Source organism: Carcharhinus amblyrhynchos, chromosome 2 (assembly GCF_965287045.1).
Source record: "Carcharhinus amblyrhynchos chromosome 2, sCarAmb.v2.hapA, whole genome shotgun sequence".
NCBI lineage: Eukaryota > Metazoa > Chordata > Chondrichthyes > Carcharhiniformes > Carcharhinidae > Carcharhinus > Carcharhinus amblyrhynchos.
This window is the reverse complement of record NC_137325.1, coordinates 75,421,211-75,428,216: the sequence shown is the minus strand read 5'-3', so window position 1 is coordinate 75,428,216 and position 7,006 is coordinate 75,421,211. Positions and strand designations below refer to the sequence as shown.

The following is a 7,006-nucleotide window of genomic DNA, read 5'->3' as shown; positions in this document are numbered from 1 at the left end:
AATTCTGGTTGCACATATTGTATAAAGTCTGCACTTACACTAATGTTTACTTGAAGTGCATTGCCAAAATCAGGGTGAAGAAGGTTGAATAGCAAATGGCTTCTTTAAAAATTGATGGTGTGTCAATTTATTCCCCCAGTTTCTGCAATGCAAATTAAATTAACCAAACATCAATATGTTGCCTGTTACTCAGTAGTACTTCAATAGTAACTTTAAAAAAGGGATTGGATTCTTATGTACAAAGGAAAACAGATTGCAGGGTTATGGGAGAAAAAAGTTGGGAAACTGGAAATGATTCAATAACACCTTCAAGGAGCCAGTGCAATAGGCCAAATAGTTTCACTTGTGCTTTTCAATTCTCTTCCTCTCACCTTAATCATGTCAGCTAACAGGGAAGGCAAAAGATGACCCTGTCCCATTCATTCCTCAGTACTAGCAATGTGTATCAATCTCTAAATTTTCTTAGCATATCAGAGCTGGATTGTAAATGTTTTGATCTCGAAGGAGACCATTAATTGTTAAAAAGAAATTCAAACTCACAGTTATTAACTGAAAGAATTATGCCACAGGATTTCACAATTAGACAAAACAAATTATCATACAATAGTTAAACAAAGTAAGTACTATTAACTTAAAATTATATTTGATAAACACATTCTTTAAGCCCCAAAATCTCAATGGGTTACTTCCAGTCCTCCAGTTATTTCCACTGAAGAGGTTCTCCTATATCTTACAGGATCTTGGGTGTTCTCTCCTTTCTCTTGTGACCAAACCAAAGTGTGCCATAGCTCTCAGGAATTCACTTTGATTCACTTCAGTGTTCCCCCTATTTTCTGAGGTATGAAATTTCTTGGGATCCTTCTGCTTGCATCCTGTTAAGTGACTCTCCAAGTCCCCTTAAGCAACTCACTTTGTGGACATGCATCCTTGATATAACCCTGATGGTGATAACATATATTACCGATCTATGATCTGCGATCTGTGCCAGGTGCGGTGAAGCTGGAAAATCACCCCCATTGTTTCTAATTTCCACCCATGACCTTCACTTGGTCCATCTCTGACTCTTCCCTTCCTTAATTTCTTTGTTTCTATTTCTAAGGATAAGCTATTTGCTAATATTCAGTAATAACCCACTGACTCCCACAGCTACCTTGATTAAACTTCTTGCACCTACTTCCTGTAATGACCCCATTCCATTCTCCCAGTTTTTCAATCTCTGTCACATTTGTTCAGAGAATGCAACTTTCTTTTGTGCGGATGTTGGCGTCTGAAACAAAAACAGAAAATTCTGGAAAATCTTAACATGTCTGATAGCATCTGTCAGGAGAGAGAGAGAGAATAGAGCTAACATTTTGAGTCTAGATGACTCTTCATCAGAGCTAAAAGAGCCCTATTGAAGGGTCATCTAGACAGAAGTGCTGGCTGTATTCTCTCCCCACAGATGCTGTCTGACCTACTGAGATTTTCCAGCAATTTCTGTTTTTGCTTCTGTTGTGGGTGTTGGTTTCAAAATGGTTTCTCTGAAAGGAACCTTTATTATCTTCAGTCGGTTAATTTTAAATCTTTATTAACAACTAGAACTGCTTGCACATATACAGTAAAGAGGAGGCATCTTCATGTTTAGGTCTTGATCAGTTTCTGCTCAATTCCACACTGACTCCTGACTCTGGGTCATGTTCCTTCTTACATCACTGTGTGAGCAGAATTACACTCAGATCCACATTAACCATGTATGTGCCAGATCCTTATGCTACACCTCTCCCAAATCCTTATGCACTATATATGGGGTAACATTAGTTCACGTCACGTATTACAGTATTATCAGTTTCATGAATTTATATTGTTTTTTCTACATTATCACAATTTCTGTATTGGCATTATTAAAATATTCACACTATCTCATTTCCCCAACTAAGTTCTTCAATTTACATGTTCAGGTAGTCAGGAGGTCTTATTGTCCTTTCATATCTTGTACGCCGTTCTATATGAGGAGTGGTAGGCTCTGTTTTTTCTGGTTTGGAGGTTGGACTGGCACTTGGGTGTCTTCCTTGATAGTTCTCCCCAGTGCAGTGTAAGCAGACGGTCTAGGAATAGGGTGAAGACTCCTCCTGTTACATCTGACCATGACCTCTGCCATGCCAAGCCATAGGACCCAGGTCAAGTCTTTGTTTCATCTGAGGACTGTGCCTTCCCACTGGAGGTCACTAATCCAGATCTTGCCATTTTTCTGGTACGGTACCTTCTGGTGCAGGTGGATGTATGCTTCTATCTATACGAGTGCACCTTTGTTTGGAAATCCTGGTAATCCTTGGTTACCAACCCTGGCATTAGTTTCTTTCAAGCAGGATTGGAAGGTGTGTATGCAGTTTGGTGCCAATCAGGAGCTTGGATGGGGCAGATTGCATTGTAAGGGTGTGGACTTGTAGGTGAGGGAAAATCCTCAATCTTTTTCAGGAGGGTCTTCACTGTGTGGATCCCTCTTTCTACTTCTCCCTAAACTGGGGAGCTGGTTCAACAGCAGAAGACTACTGTGGCTGCAAATATTTGTGGTAAATTGTAGGCCATATTTGGATGATATTGTTTGCGACACTGTGGCTTGAAAACATCTCTTTTAGCACTTTAGCGACTGTCTCTGTGGTAGTTATGTAAAGTAGTCACCAATAATCTGGTGAAGTGGTGTGCCACAATTGGGAAGGATTTACTGTGATAGACAAATAGATCAACACTCAGCCTTTCCCAAGTCTTATGAAGGAATAATGTGGGGTTGAAGTTTTCACTTTGGTTCTGTCGGTGCAATGTACAGACCTGGTTATTTACATTAGTCTCTATTTCCTTGGAAATGCTTGGAGGACAGATGGTGGATTGGGCCCATGCCCTGTACTTAGGGCCTGAACTTTCAGGATGCCAGGACTCCAACAGCATCTCAGTTTTTTTCAGCATTGTAATGAGGTTGAGAGGCTTTGATCCTCAACTGCCACCACGTTAGGAGTGTGTTGGGAGCAGAATAATGTATTTAAAAGAAGTCTTCCTCGTCTTCAGATTAACTGAAAGTCTTTATCAAGTAGAACTATTTACACATCTGCAGTAAAAGGTGAAGGCTAGGAGCTTAGGTCTTAACCAATCCCTGTTCATCACCACACTGGCCCCAGCTTTGGGTTGTGTGGATCTTCTCGGCCTTTTGGCTAAGATCAAGTGTAGTATCGACATGCTGCACTTGGTTGAAGTCATTAGGTTACATTTCAGCTTCATTTGAAGCAATTTTTTAAAGCGGCATCTCGGCCATTTGGCTAAGATGCAAATAAGATCAAGCCCTGGAGGAGGAGCTACACCTACTCCAGTCAGCTTGGATCATGTAGATCAAGCCCAAGGCAGGCGGTGAGAGCCCTGTCTTGTCAGCTTGGATCGGGAATGTCCCAACTTGTTGGGACTCTGAATTGGGTTTAATTTGACTTGATTGGATTGGAATAAAGTTTAAAAAAAAATTTGTGTGGATGGTACTCTACTCAGTCCCACATTAACCCTGCAGGTGCCAGACTCTCACACTAGACCTTCAATATTAGCCCTTTCAATATGTCTTCCTCTTTTCCTCAGCCAAGGATTCTGTTCCAGTATGGTTAACAGGACCCTTTCCCATGGCTGATCTGTTTCAGACACTTCTCTTTCCCCTCCTTCTCAGAATCATGATAAGTTTTCCTATGTCATCATCTTCCAACCCACCAGCTTTTGATATCATAGAATCATAGAGGTTTACAACATGGTAACAGGCCTTTCAGCCCAACTTGTCCAATATTTAGCACTAAGCTAGTCTCAATTGCCCACATTTGACCCATTTCCCTCTATCCTCACCTTACTCATGTAACTATCTAAATGCTCTTTAAAAGACAAAATTAAACCTGCCTCTACTATTACTTCTGGCAGCTGGTTCACGACTCTCTGAGTGCAAAAATTGCCTCTCTGGACCCTTTTGTAACTCTCCTCTCTCATCTCAAACTTATGCCCTCTAGTTTTAGACTCCCCTAACTTTGGAACAGATATTGACTATCTATCTTATTTATGCCCCTCATTATTTTATAGACCCCTTTCAGATCACCTCTCAGCTTTCTACGCTCCAAAGAAAAGAAACCCAGTCTATCCAACCTCTCCTTACAACTCAAACCATCAAGTCCCAGTATCCTAGTCAATTTTTCTGCACTCTTTCTCATTTAATAATATCCTTTCTATAATAGGGTGACCAGAATTGCACACAGTATTCCAAGTACAGCCTTACCATTATCTTGTGCAACTTCAACAAAATGTCCTAACTCCAGTATTCAATGTTCTGACCAATGAAACCAAGCATGCTGAACCCCTTCTTCACCACTCTGTCCACCTGTGACTCCACTTTCAATGAGTTATGAACGTATACCTCTAGATCTCTTTGCTCTGTAAATCTCCCCAATGCCCTATCATTAATTGAGTAAGTCCTGCCCTGGTCTCCTCACCTCACATTTATTGAAATTTAATTCCAGCTACCATTCATCAGCCCAACAGCCCAATTGATCAAGATCCCATTGCAATCCTAGATAACTTCCTTCACTGCTTCTGGGGCACTCCACTGGTCACAGGCTTCCAGTTTGAAAAACAACCCTCTACAACCATCCTCTGTCTTTTGTTGTCAGGCCAATTTTGTATGCAATTGGTTACCTCACCCTGGATCCTGTGAGATTTAATCTGATGCAACCAACATTCCATGCGACATTGGAGCTTCCCCCACCATTTTCACCATCTTCATGACTACCCATCGCCAAACGTATCTCACTCTGACCCCGTCCCTTTCAGCATTCTGAAGGGACCACTCCCATCTCGACACCATGGTCTGCTTCTCAGTTCCCCCCAACAGCCCCCTTATTCCTATAGAACCATTTAGTTAAAGCATAGGAGATGCAACACCTGCCCTTTTACCTCTTCCCTTCACGCTATCCGAGAGCCAGCAAGTGAAACTTGGTTCACTTGCATTTCTTTCAATTTAATATACTGTATTCGCTGTCATGATGTGGCCTCCTCTACATGCTGTGTGTATGTGTGTGTGTGGGTGTGTGTGGGTGTGTGTGGGTGTGTGTGTCTGGGGGGGTGGTGGGGGGGGGGTGGTTTGAGGGGGGGCGTGAGAGAGGCGGACCAGGGGGGTGGTGGACCAAATCTAGATTAGGTGGCCACTTTGCAGAAGCTCACCATTCAGTCTGTAAATATTACCCTGAGGCTCCTGCCGCTTGTCATTTTAATTCTCCACCTTACTCCCACTCTGACATTTCTTCTCTTGACCTGTAGCCATATTCCCACGAAGCTCGAGGCAAACCCGAGGAACAGCACCTTCATCTTTCAACTGGGCACTTTACAGCCTTCTACACAGAGTTCAATGATTTTAGATCATAACCTCTGTGTGTCTATTTTATCTTGTGGTTTTTTTACTTTTAGTTTATTTCTTTACATTACATTTGCCAGTTGCTATCTAGTCGTCTGGACTCATTTTCTGTTTCTTTATTTTTCACATTACTACTCATTTTGACATTTTACCATGATACATTTTGTAATTTAATTGCTCCTGCCCTCTCCCTAATTAGAAACATTCCCTTTTATTGTTCATCCCGCCTGTCTTTCACTTGATCAAATCCTATGACATTTCTATATTTCCTCAGTTCTGCTGGAAGGTCGTTCACCTGAAACGTTAACACTGTTTCTCTCCGCAGATGTTGCCTGACCTGCTCAGCAGTTCCAGCATTTTCTGTTTTTAATTTCCCCCATGGCCCAGGCCAACATTTATTCCCTTGCCCAACACAAACATCACATTGGCTTACAAATCAACAGCAACTGGACTTCAGAAGTGATTAATTGGCTATAAAGTGTCTAGATTATAAAAATCAATGCAAAACTCTGCAGACGCTGATATTCTAAACTACAAAACATTAAGGTCTAAACTTTCTAGCTGCTCTGGAGGGACGTTCCTGCTGATGGCATACACACTCGTTATGGGTTTCCCAGCAGTGAGTGGTGCATTCAATGGAAAACCCCACTGACAACTGTAAGGCTAGAAGATCCCTCCTCTGGCCAATGGTGGACTGCCACCATGAAGTACGCTGTGGGGGAGCATGATACATCCCACCCAAAGTATCAGAGTTCCCTAGCAGAATGTTCGCTGGCCTAACCTGCAGGGAACGGGTTGTCAAGAAGTTAGAGGAACCCATTGTTCAAGGTTTTGTAATTTTAACTCCACAGTGTGGCCCAGATTTGTGCCACAACAGAGAGATTCACTGTCATGGCAAAAAAAAAACAGAAATGCTCAAAAATTGGAAAGCCAGCCGCTAAGCATGACACTTCCCATTTTCCCCGGATGGGAATGGGAGCCTGGAGCATATCACCTGTGTGTTTAGAGGCAGCCGGCCAGTTAAATCATCAGCTACCTCCACTGAAGTGGGATTTTGGTGGACCAGGAAGGTGAAACCCGACTTGTACAGAATAGACAAGGTAAATCACACCTGAACTTGGTGGATTCCTTTAGAAAGCCAGGGTACCCCTTGGAGAGGTGCGGTACACCTTGGGATCTGGTCCAGGGGCATCTTTGAGGTGGGTAACGTGCCCATTTGTGTGGATCAGGTATCCTTTGGAAGTGTTAAAAGTAAGCATAAACTTCCATTAAAAACTGCCTAAATTTATCATTCGTTGACACTATCATAGCTGTCAAAACTGTTGGAAGCACCTGTCAAAGGGAAGTATCAAAGGGAGCTGTCAAGTACTTAACATGCTGACATGCATGCACACACACACACAACTGGGGTCGGGAGGTGTTGTTCAAGCAGAGGGAATGGTTTGGAGAATGGGTGAGAAGGGTGGCCTGTAGTGAGCAGGAGACACAATCATTTGTCAATCTTAGACTGTAGGAGGTTGGATCCTGATGGGTGTGCAGGGGGTAAAGGTCAGGAAGCCCCGTAGACATGGGGAGGGAGTGGGGGGTGGACTCAGGAGTGGGCATCTA

General features: G+C 42.7%; 1 non-coding gene across 1 annotated transcript; it reads left to right on the top strand.

The window, feature by feature from the left end:
• Positions 1-3,162: 3,162 nt before the first annotated feature.
• Positions 3,163-3,354, top strand: LOC145361927 (U2 spliceosomal RNA). Its single transcript, XR_013889893.1, has one exon. It is a non-coding gene; the product is annotated as a U2 spliceosomal RNA (small nuclear RNA).
• Positions 3,355-7,006: the final 3,652 nt, after the last annotated feature.